This window comes from Cheilinus undulatus, linkage group 2 (genome assembly GCF_018320785.1).
Source record: "Cheilinus undulatus linkage group 2, ASM1832078v1, whole genome shotgun sequence".
NCBI lineage: Eukaryota > Metazoa > Chordata > Actinopteri > Labriformes > Labridae > Cheilinus > Cheilinus undulatus.
The window spans coordinates 5173119-5186216 of record NC_054866.1 but is presented as its reverse complement, the minus strand read 5'-3'; positions in this window follow the sequence as shown (position 1 = coordinate 5186216).

Below are 13098 nucleotides of genomic sequence, written 5' to 3'. Positions count from 1 at the left end.
TCAAAAGTCATAACCTCACCTCTGACATTTGCTGAGCTGCCAACGATCCATCCACCCACATCCTTCCCATGAATCCGGCTCCGTCATGTATGTCTGAGTGGATACGTCTCTGTTCGTGTTTACAGAGCTGACGTTAACGTGTTTGTGTGGCGTGGCGGTTCCCTGTCGGCTTGTTGATTGTCTCCGTCGACCCCAAGGGGGGGAGTGGATCTAACAGAGGAAGTGCTGCTAGGTTGAAAGATCGATGGCTTTTCTCTTGACACACAGGGTTAGTCTCTGCTTTTGTTTGTGTTCGACACATACAAATAAATGCATCGACACAGATGTTACAGACTGGATAAGGCTGCTGGGACGTCAGTCTGAAACACACGTTCCCTATGGCGTTAGCCATCAGAGAGCAGCAGACGTACTGCATGACATAAGTCAAAACAAATAAACAAACAAACAAACAAACAAACAAACAAACATAGCAATACTGAAGAAAAGACACTGGAATATTTAGAGCATCTTCCAGCAGCAGAATTAAGGAGTTATATAAGAGTCATGTATGGAAGCCCATTTCTGACACTTAAATAAGAGACTGATGTTAAAGTTAGATCATTTTTAAAGATCTTGTTTCTGAGATAAAATATCTGTTATTATGAAAAAAGTCAAAATTATGAGGGGAAAAAACAAAAGTATGAGATAAAGTCCTTAGTATAAGAAAACGAGCCAAAGTGATTCCCTTTGCAAATTTCATCTATAATAAAGAAAGCCACACTTCCCTAGTACAGTCACAGTAGGGAAGAGGATTAGGGCCACTTAAAAAAAAAAAAAACAGTTTTGAAAGTAGTCTTTTTTTACTTGTGAGAAAATTCAGAATCCAGACCTTAATCTCAGAATTCTAAATGTAATCTCAGAATTCTTTCTTTAATCTCACAATTTCAACATTTTTAGGAGTCAGAATTCCAACTTAATCCCAGAATTCTGACCTAATCCCAGAATTCTGAATCCAATCTAAGGGTGCTTTCACATTAGGGGCCTGGTCCCAGACCCGAGTTCACTTGAGCCCAAAGTCCGCTTTGTTTTGGTAGTGTGAATGCAAACGAAACGCGTCCAGGCACCGGGCCTGGACCCACTTGGGGAGGTGGTCTCGGGCGCGATTCAAGTGGATTCTGGCATGGTTCAGATGAGATGTGAATGCAACTGCGCCCAGATATGGGACAGGGTGTTCTACAGCGCAGCAGTTTGTTCACCTGTTTTTCTCAATAAAAGGTGGAAATGTTCAGAATCCAGTCAATAAACGGTCTGTTGTGACTCACCTTACAGATGAACACAAGTTGGAGTCAGTGAGAGGAGGTGCAAAGGCCATAAAAGTCTCCCGTCACCTCAAAAACGGCTGTATCTGCACAGCACGATCCCATTTAATCCTCTGAGCTGTAGTAGATGTGAAGATATAAGGAGTGAAGTTACTGGCATCTTAAAAAGTGACTTTATTCATCCATGGCTGCAGGATGGACTTTTTGGGGTCAAAACAAAAACAATCTTCGCTCAGGTCATGACCCCAGTGGTTGCCATGGTAGCTTATTTTTCTTTCTCCTCCTTTGCGGGGTTGTAAACCAGCTACGTGTATACCGCCACCTGCTGTTTCAGACTGAGTAAATACGCCGTAAGTGGGCCCTGGCACAGTTCGATGTTGCTAGTGTGAAAGCAAGCCAGCGGGGAAAGGAGAGGGGGAGGAATCACGCCGCGGCTCAAATCAACTGGGCCTGATGTGAAAGCGCCCTAAGATTCTGATTTTAATCTCAGAATTCTGACTTTTTTTCTCTCAAGTTAAAAAAAAAAATTGTGTCTCAATTTTTTTTTCAGTGGCTCTTATCCTCTACTGTACCATAGTGAATTCTGTTTATGACGGCTCCACAAGAACAGGCTCTCAACACAAGATCAATAGAGGCCGGGATCTATTGTTGGCTCTGTTGTCCCATTACTGCCATTATAAACCCCTCTTTACCACTTTTTATGCCATATTTCACAATTTAATATGCCTATATTTGCCAGTTTAACTAATTTCTTCCAATTTCTGTCTCAGCTAACCCTTTTTTGCCAGATTTTATCAATTTTTCATCCCATTGCACCAAATTCCACCTATTTTTGGCATTTTAAAGCCATTTCAGCCACTTATTGAATTCCATTTTTCTCTTAATATGTCTGTTTTTGCCACTTTAACCCATTTTTGCCATTTTTTGGTTGTTTTTACCACTTTTATCTAATTTTTGGCACTTCTTACCCACTTCTGCTACTTTTAAAATCCAATTTCACCACCTTTTCCATTATTTTTGTCATTATTAACTCATTTTAGCTATTTTTCAAACACATTTTAATTGTTTTTATCAAAAGGATTTACATTTTTAAGAGGACTACTTACTGCACAAATGAATTAAAAGGAATTTTTTTTCTTTGATAAGCATATACCACAGCTTAACTTCACAATGGACCATGATTTTGCTGGCCCCCAGTTTGGCCAGGCCCCTGAAGGGTCTCCCCCCCCCCAATGGGCGGCCTTGTCTGCACATGATTATTCTTGAATGTTCATGGTTGTGTTCAGCCACCCTTTAGGTACAGTGGGGGTCCCCGGTCTCCGGCGCCTTGGTTTGGGGGTCTGAAAAGGTTGAGAACCACTGTGGTAGACGACCTGAGCTTGAAGCAGACATGACTCAACTGTACAAGAGGGGGAAACTGAGCATGCTCCACAGCTCTATGTCACCTCTGTAATATTTCTCATACAGGCTGGCTCTCGCTACGGTGGCTTAACCAAACTTAAAAGATCATGGACACCTAAAAAATAAAAGGTGTTTACAGATGACTGATGTAAATCCGTAAAGTTTCTCAGTCTCAGTTTAAATTTGTGATTTCATCTTTGGCTCTGACTGTAAACGGATGGAAAACCCTTGTAAGCAAAGTAAAACAAACAGTGTTTGTTTAGTTTGCATTTGTTAAAGTAAATGAGTGTTATCTCAGCGTTTTCTCTGAATATAGATCACAGAGCTAAACAGGGACAACAGGGCTTCTATTCCTCCTCATACATCGCAACACAATCTCAATTACCTGCACTAGTGGGCAGAATATGAGTGCAGAATTTATGCACACATTTTTAATGCTCTATTACAGTTACTATCAGCACTGCTGCTCCCCTCTTTATGCAGGAGGTGTGTTTGTGCCTATGAGTTAAAAGTTTCTCCGTTTTCTTCCATCAAGGGTGAACGAGAGCTCCAGTAAACTGTTTTGTCTTCCTCGATGTGCAGCTGAGCAGACCACTGAATGTCTGAGGAGAAATTTAAAGTCACATTGAAATGAAGGGGAAGGTGATTTTTACATCCCAGAGGGCAGAGCAAATTTATTTATGGAGCAACGTTCATGCACAAAACAGTTCAATCGGAGGCGGACTTTACAACTCAACCCTTTCTCCTGCATCTGCCTGTATTCTTACTATATGGAATTTAAAGAAGGAAAGACACCCACTAAAAGTGCAAAATTATAAGCAACCTTGTTCGGGTCACGTGACTTTGGGGACCAATCATACACAAGAAACGAAACCCAGCAACGCCACATGTGTGTATATGAACTTGGCCATCCTTCTCAGTCAATGGCTACGTTCACACTGAAGTTAAAAGTGACCTGAATCTGATTTTTGCTCACATGTGACTCATATCTGATTTTTTCTGACAGTGTGAACAGTAACCTTGAAAAGCAGATGGACACGCCCGTTTCCATGTTTCTCACTGGCGAATCCATCTTGCAAAGCTCGCGTCTGAACCGTTTGGGCCCGGTTAGAAAGTGGCAGGACGAGGGGCAGTACTTTAGGAGTCGTGACGTAAGCAAGCAGCGACAAGAGGCCGGTGCAATAATGGTTGAAGAGATTAGCGTGGATGCTGCTAAAGCGCCAGTTTCATCAGAACTTGACGACATTTCCTCATTTAAGGAAGAACAAAGAACAGCAGTGATTTGTTTTCTTTTCAAAAATGACAAAAGTCGTGTACTGACACGTCTGCAGTCGCCACGGTTTGTATTATGCAGCTTTCTGTGGAGTTTACTCGTCGGTAGCGGCGCAGGTTTGGGGCTACGATGTCACGTGTTTTGTTGCTCTGATTGGCCCGTAAAGATGTGACAGACAGAACATTCATCCATCACCCTCAGAGTTTTTTTTTTTTTTAAAGGCTCTGCCCTTTCACAAACGCCGTCTATTGAAGGTTTTCCAGATGGATGTGTGTAAACAAATCCACCTGGTGTGTCAGGTTTGCACTGTGAGTGAAATTACCCCCTGAGTTGGGATCCCCAACTTTTGGTGTTCCTTTAGGAAGCTCAGTGTGTGTTCTTCATCAATGTGTATTATCTTTCTATGAGGTTGACTCTCTGCTTTGTTCTTACCAGAGGAGACCCACCTTACCACAGACTTTCAAGAGTTGCTGCCGCTCTGTCATACTGTAAATGATTTAGCACTTTAAAGTTTAACTATAAGTAGTGTGGGCTAATATTGACACTTGTAAAGTGTTAAATATATCTCTATGAGTTAATTAACACTGTCGATCTTGCTGTGTATTTTATCTTATTATAGAGGTATAATTTTACCTGAACAACCTGGTTGGAGGTTTATTCTCTTGTTGTTCTTGCCAAAAAGGAAATACCATATCTCTGCTTTTAGCACAGCATTAGACAGACCCAACCATGAAGACACAGAAGATTTCATCCAACTTCAAAGTAAAACACCAGGGGCAGACTCCTGATCATTTATCCCAGTGTTACTCAACCCTGGTCAACCAAAGAGCAGAACTGTTGAAAGATACCATTGCAAGAGCCACAATCTCAGTGGTAAAATGTGGTGAAGAAATGGGTTAAAGTGGCAGTAAAAATATGTTAAAAGTGGCAAAAAAGTGGCAAAAATGGGTAATGAGGGGGGAAATAGGCATTAAACAACAAAAACTGGGTTAAAAGTGACAAAAATGTGGATTAAAAGTGTCAGAATGGGTGAGAATTGACAAAGAACTGTGTCAAAGGTGGTTAAAAATGGTCGAAAGGCGGAAAAAACACGGCAAAAAACGGGTGAATAGTGACTAAAATGGGCAAATAGCTGCAAAGAGTGGCAAAAATGGGAAAATTGGGGAAAAAAAAGTGGCTTTTATTGGCAAATGGCGGCCTAAATGGGCGAAAAGTGGCAAAAATACTAAAAAAAAGGGGGAGGGGGCAAATAGCAATAATCAGAATGAAAGAGGAAAAAATTAGCAGAAAGTGTCAAAAAGAAGAGTCAGAAATGGGCTAGAAGCTAATTAAAAGTGGTATGAAAAGGACAAAAGGGAAAAACATGAAAAAATTGCAAATAAGAGCAATAGAATATACAGACAAAAAATAAAGGCTTACAATCAAAGCCTACTGCAGGGGTCTTCAAGTACATTTACACAAGGGCCAGATTTAGTCTTGACAGAGTCTCTGGGGGCCAGACTTCCAAGTAAAGAAACATTGAATCAATATTTTGTTCTGATTTACATATTATCTTATTAGTATTTGTATTTTCTTTCAAAACACAGGACATTTTGAGGCATTACCAGTGAGATATATGCCAATATATAATGCCGTAGACCACAAGGAGCCAGGCATGCCCACAGAGTGGACTGGGCTCCTAAAAATCCCACAGAATTGGCCCTCAACAGTTATGAATTAGCACCAATATGAACTCATGTTTAACACTTTTCACTACCTCACTGCTTCATTCTGCCATTTCTGCAACATTTTATGCCACCTTTAACATATTTTTGCTATTTTATCACTCTTAAAACACACTTTCCTATGGTTTCACTACTTTGCCATTGGCTATTTTTTCACCTTTTTGCCAATTTTAACCAATTCTTGGTGCTTTTTGCTATTTTATCACTCTTTAACCCACTTTCCTGCCTTTTTACTACTTTGCCATTGGCTACTTTTGCACCATTTTGCCACTTTAAACCCATTTTTGCCATTCTTTAACTCCCTTAAACCACTTTTCTTGCCTGTCTTATCCCTCCTTTTGTTCATTTTGCACCTTTTTGTCTATTTTTGCCACTTTTATTACACGCCACAATTTTTGCCACTATCCACCCATTTTTGATATACTTTTCCCCATATTTCCTTTAATACGTTGAGTATCACTGTTTTAGCCCATTATGGCATGACCTTCACATCAAAACAGGAAACAAACGAAGAGTAAATCAACCCTGACAGGCAGAGTAGCATGCTGTTTGTATATTCTTTTGTGTAATTTCATAATTTTGCGTGGGCACACACAGCTGGTTGGAGCAAAACTGTGGCAGTGGAGACAAACTATCTGGAAAATAAGCTTCAACACCTCAGCAGTTGTAATTAAAATGCCTTAGACTAACCCAATTTGTAATTTACCCTAATTTTCTTGAACACTTCTTTTGATTTTCTTTTGAAAGGAATAAGGAAAACCAGAACAGAGAGAGAGAGAAAAAGATGATGAGAGAAATGGGGACAAACTGAGAGAATGCAGACAAAAGAAGTGGATGGACAATGCTCCTATTGAGACACTTAATCCTCACGGTATTCTGCACAACAAAAGAGAAACCAGGGTGAAAAGTTTGCTCATACTGTTCCTCTGGAGATTAGTCAATCCCTGAGGAATAAAAATGTACACAATCACCAGCAGCCTCCTATATGAAGGCGCTCTAATGTCTGCTGAAACTCCATCACAGCCCTGGTTCAGTCAAAAGATGGCACTAGCAGCACACCTCTACACCTCAGCCCTCTGTTGTTGATCCTGACTGAAAGTGGGGGCAAACAGAGGGGGAAGCCAAATGATGGAGAAACTGACACGCAAGAGATGGTATAAGAGGGAGGAATGAAGCTGGAAAAGCTGCAAGAGAGACAAAGAAACGGGTGTGTATTTGCGTAAGAGCCTGATTTAGCAGCTAGTATAATTGATTTAGAAAAGCAGAGAGAGCTAAACCTGGGCCCATTGCTCAGGCAGGGGGTAGGAACTAATCTACTACTGCCGGTGGGGAGAGAGGGATCGTTTTACACCGCCACTCCCCCTGGGCTCCTTCCTAAAAATCTGAAGTGACTCAAGCTCATCATCTACAATATCGCCAAAGCAGCAGAGCGAGAAAGCATATTCCTGCTGGGCATAAGTGCTGTCACCATCACTTAGTATGTTTGCTAGTGTTGGAGGACTGTAAGTGGAGCTGGAGAGGAGGAGGAGGCTCATGCTGACAGATGGAAGCCCTGATTGTTTTCCTCTGGCCCATGTCTTCTAGTTCACTTCACATATTGGATGGAAAGACGGCTTCGGCTTTATCTGCAGCATGGAGGTCTGCTTTAAGGCCTTTTAATACACTTCATTAGGTTTACCTGTTCAACTGCTCATTCATGCAAATATCCAATCACATGATCACATGGCAGCAAACAATGCTCTTAGGCACGTAGACACAGTCTAGATGATGTTCTTCGGTTCAACTGTCCTCCTACACAGGCCTCAAGTTTCTCTGACATGATGAGCTGGAGGGTCTTTAAAGCCTATCCATGCTTATGCAAGCTAATGATGGATGTGGCCTGCAGACCTTTTAGAACACAATAACATAGATCTCTACTAGAGTCTCCTAACTACATGTGACGTTAGTGAGGGTCAGCGCTAAAGTCAGCTTCATTACATTTATGTTGCATTCTGACTGCCAGCTAACAATGTAGCTCTGTGTGATGCACCAGTTTTCCTCTCTTGCAGTGACACAGACAAGGAACGAGGAAAGAGGGAGATGACAAGGTACCAGAAGTGTTGGGCCAGAAGATTTTCTTGATTGTCTTTATTTTCCTCACTCTCAGAGCTAGTTAGCTTGTTTCACAAAGTAGAGATGATTTGATAATACCTATATACAGTTGAAACCAGAAGTTTACATACACTATATAAAAAGGCACACAAACTTTTTTTTCTCACCGTCTAACATTAAATCAGATTAAACTTTTCCTGTTTTTGGTCAGTTAGGATTACCAAAATTATTTCTATTTGCTAAATGCCAGAATAACGAGAAAAGGATTTTTTTCAGACAATTTTTATTACTTTCTACAAAGTCAGAAGTTTACATACACTAAGATTACTATGCCTTTAAACAATTTGGGAAAGCCCAGATGATGATGTCATGTCTTTGGAAGCCTCTGATAGGTTTATTGACAACATTTGAGTTAATTAGAGGCACACCTGTGGATGTATTTTAAGGCACACCTGAAACACACTGCTTCTTTGTGTAACATCATGGGAAAATCAAAAGAAATCAGCCAAGATATCAGGAAGAGAATTGTGGACTTGCACAAGTCTGGTTCATCCTTGGGTGCAATTTCCAGATGCCTGAAGGTGCCACGTTCATCTGTTCAAATAATTATACGCAAGTATAAACACCATGGGAATGCCCAGCCATCATACCGCTCAGGAAGGAGACGGGTTCTGTGTCCCAGAGATGAATGTGCTTTGGTCCGAAAAGTGCATCTCAACCCAAGAACAAAAGCAAAAGACCTTGTGAAGATGCTGGCTGAAGCTGGTAAGAGTGTGTCATTAACAACAGTCAAACGAGTCCTGTACCGACATGGGCTGAAAGGCCACTTTCCCAGGAAGAAGCCATTACTCCAAAAGAAACATAAAAAAGCCAGATTACAGTTTGCAAATGCACACAGGGACAAAGACCTTAATTTTTGGAGACATGTTCTGTGGTCTGACGAAACTAAAATGGAACTTTTTGGCCATAACGACCATCGTTACATTTGGAGAAAAAAGGGGGAAGCTTGCAAGCCTGAGAACACCATCCCAACTGTGAAACATGGGGGTGGCAGCATCATGTTGTGGGGTTGTTTTGCTGCAGGAGGGACTGGTGCACTTCACAAAATAGATGGCATCATGAGGAAAGAACATTATGTGGAAATACTGAAGCAACATCTCAAGACATCAGCCAGGAAGTTAAAGCTTGGGCGCAAATGGGTTTTCCAAATGGACAATGACCCTAAGCATACTGCCAAACTGGTTACAAAGTGGCTTAAGGATAACAAAGTCAATGTTTTGGAGTGGCCATCACAAAGCCCTGATCTCAATCCCACTGAAAATTTATGGGCAGAGCTGAAAAGGCATGTGTGAGCAAGGCGGCCTACAAACTTGGCTCAGTTACACCAGTTCTGCCAGGAGGAATGGGCCAAAATTCCTGCAAACTATTGTGAGAAGCTTGTGGAAGCATATCCAAAACGTTTGACCCAAGTCATACAGTTTAAAGGCAATGCTACCAAATACTAATGAAATGTATGTACACTTCTGACTCTCAAGAAAATAAAAAAATGGTCTAAAAAATGATCTCTCTCATTATTCTGGCATTTAACAAATAGAAATAATTTTGGTAATCCTAATTGACCAAAAACAGGAAAAGTTTAATCTGATTTAATGTTAGACGGTGAGAAAAAAAAAGTTTATGTGCCTTTTTATGTAGTGTATGTAAACTTCTGGTTTCAACTGTACGTGTTCGAAATGTGGTGCTCTGAGCTGTTGAAACACAGAGGAAAAACTGTTTTTCACAGCTGTTAAAGGCTTATCAACAGAAAAACGCCACACTTCTGTTTCTCTGCCTTAAAAATAAAAGCACGGGATGTCTTTGTTTATGAAAGGGGAAAACTGTGACAAAACTTAAGTTCACAGGGCAGATGCAGTAAGGACAGCAGGCACTGGATGCTCCAAGATGCCACAGGATGCCATGTTATGTAAGGGTCACCGGAAAATAATTCTGAGACTTTTTTTAAATTAGGAGAATAAAGTCAGAATTCTGAATACATTTCTTTACACAACTTTTATTTAAATTCAGAAAAATGTTTGATTAAAGTCAGAATTCTGAGATCAAAGTCAAAAATCTTTATTATCTGTAAATTATCTGAACAAGGTTATTCTATTTAACTTCATCGAAGTAAAAAAAAAAACTAAAACACTAAATTTATTTTAGTTGACTGAAACAAAATAAAAAAAAAACTAAGCTAAACAAAAAAAAACCCTTAAAGTTCTTTCTGCTTAAAAACTGACTAAAATCAAATAAAATTAGAGGCTAAATCTCCTTAGTTTTAACCTTGACAGCAGCAGACTGACTGACACGTACACCAAAGCTTGAAGAGTGAAAAAATAGTCTGATTTCACATAAAGTGATTTCACACAAGGATAATTTTGGGCTTTAGTTGTATTCAGACATCAAATTTCAATAAATATTCAAGTGTTTTAAAAAAAAAAAAAAATTAAAAAATGTATGTTGTTTACTTTCTGTCCCTTTTTGGTCTCATCCCTGAAAGGAATCCCAAATTACTGGTGAAAAAATGTGAAATAAAAAACAGATAAACATTTTTGGCAAGATTAAAACTAGGCTGAACTACTAAAGCAGCACAAAACCCAAATAAAAGCTAAACTGGAATTCAAAAGAAAAAATAAAAAGTTATGAAAATTCCAGAACTGTTGGAGCCTTGTATCAGAAATTCTGAGATCTGAGTCAGAATTCTTGGAGAAGTCAGATTTCTGAGGTCAAAGTTAGATTTGTGAGATCAGATCCAGACATGAGAAATCAGACTCAGAATTCCATGATCAAAGTCAGAGTTACATGATCAGACTCAGAAAAAAAGGGAGAATTGTCAGATCAGATCCAGAATTGTGAGATTTAAGTCATTTTTCTCAGCTCAAAGTCAGAATTCCAAGATCAAAGACAGAATTCTGAGATCAAAGTCAGAATTCTGAGATCAGATTCAGAATCCTGAGATCAAATTCAGAATCCTGAAATCAAAGTGAGAATTCTGAGAGCAAAGACAGAGTTCTGAGAGAGATCAAAGTCGGAATTCTCAGCTCAAAGTCGGAATTCTGAGATCAAATTCAGAATCCTGAGATCAAATTCAGAATTCTAAAATCAAATCTAGAATCCTGAGATCAAAGTGAGATTTCTAAGATTAAAGTCAGAATTCTAAGATAAGAAGTCAGTTTATAAGATAAAAGTCAGAATCCTGAGATCAAAGTCAGAATTCTGAGCCCAAGTAAGAATTCTGAGACTAGAGCTCATCTTCTGAGATCAAGGTCAGAATCCTGAAATTAAAGTCAGAATTCTGAGCTCAAAAAAAGAATTCTGAGATTACAGGTCAATTCATAACATACAAGTCAAAATCCCGAGGTTAAGGACAGTATCCTGTGATCAAAGTCAGAATTCTGAGATCAAAGTCAGAATTTTGAGATCAAAGTTAGAACTCTGAGGTTAAAGTCAGTATCCTGTGATCAAAGTCAGAATTTTGAGATCATAGTCAGAATTCTGAGATCAAGGTCTGAATTTTGAGATCAAAGTGAGAATTCTGAGATCAAAGTCAGACTTCTGAGATCAAAGTCAGAATTCTGTGATCAAAGTCAGAATTTTGAGATCAAAGTCAGATTTCTGTGAATAAAGTCAGAATCCTGTGATCAAAGTCAGAACCCTGTGATCAAAGTGAGAATTCTGAGATCAAGGTCAGAATTTTGAGATCAAAGTGAGAATTCTGAGATCAAAGTCAGAATCCTGAGATCAAATTCAGAATTCTGTGATCAAAGTCAGAATTTTGAGATCATAGTCAGATTTCTGTGGTTAAAGTCAGAATCCTGTGATCAAAGTCAGAATTCTGAGATCAAAGTCAGAATCCTGAGATCAAATTCAGAATTCTGTGATCAAAGTCAGAATTTTGAGATCACAGTCAGAATTCTGAGATCAAAGTCAGAATCCTGTGATCAAAGTCAGAATTCTGAGATCAAAGTCAGAATTCTGTGATCAAAGTCAGAATTTTGAGATCAAAGTGAGAATTCTGAGATCAAATTCAGAATTCTGTGATCAAAGTCAGAATTTTGAGATCAAAGTCAGAATTCTGAGATCAAAGTCAGAATCCTGTGATCAAAGTGAGAATTCTGAGATCAAAGTCAGAATTCTGTGATCAAAGTCAGAATTCTGAGATTGAAGACAGAATTCTGAGATTTAAGTCAGACTTCTGAGATTAGAGTCAGAATCCTAAGACTTAATTCAGAACTCTAACTTTGGCCTTTAAATTAAAAAAAAAAAACTCAAATGTTTGAGTTTCCCTTGTCCATATATCCACAAATGTTTTCAGTCTTTAATTTGAAAAGAGAGAGAAAAAAAACAGTAATTATCCAATCATCTACACATGTGGCCCTTCATTGCTGACTTTTGAATTTGAATGTGTTTTTAACAAATGTTAACAAATATAAATGATTTTTTTTATTTTATATTTTTAGATGTGTTGCGTTAAATGTCCTCCTGTCATTACTTGTCATGTTTCTGATCATCTAGATGTTTGAAATATTTAGTTTTTCATCCTGTGAGGACCTTTGCATTGCTGTCTACAGCATTGCTACTTGCTTTCATGCAGTTAGGTAACAGTGTAAGAACAGTGTTCCTGTTGGCATAGGAGGGTATTTTACCAGAGGCAGTCTGACCTAGAATATCAAATGTTTGATATTAGCGATTGAAGATCAAGAAGGCTAGAGTAGACAGCACACCTTTATTTTGATCAATAACTGTTCATAACAAGCCTAGGGTAGGGACGTTTCCCCCTGATTGTTGGGTTGTAATCTGCAAAAATGCCAGAGTCAGTGTTGATACCATACATAAGGGGTATAAGTTAAGAGTATTCCCACTTCTCCAGGCTTCCTCTACACTCTGCTCCTCCCTCCTACGTTGCATGCTTTGATTTAATCATCTCTTCTGAATTCCTCCCTGCCTTGGCTCTGTGAGTCGGTCCTAATGTCTCTGACAGTGTGGTATCTGCTCCGTAGACAGGCAGTTCTACTTTATCGTTTGATGGCTGGTGGGGAATCGGCTGTGGGAGGTCATCTGATCGGGTTCCTTACATAAACAGCATCATCAGGAGACGATGTAGCAGGAAGGGAACATGAGTGAGATAAATAAAGTGGCATCTGTGTTTGTGCAGCTAATAATGAGAGTTTAATGAGTGTGATAATCATAATCTAATTTGATGATGCGTTCATTTGTGACTGCAGGGACATATTCTCTTAGTTTTTTCTACCCTTGCTGTGGTGTTGTGTTTTCA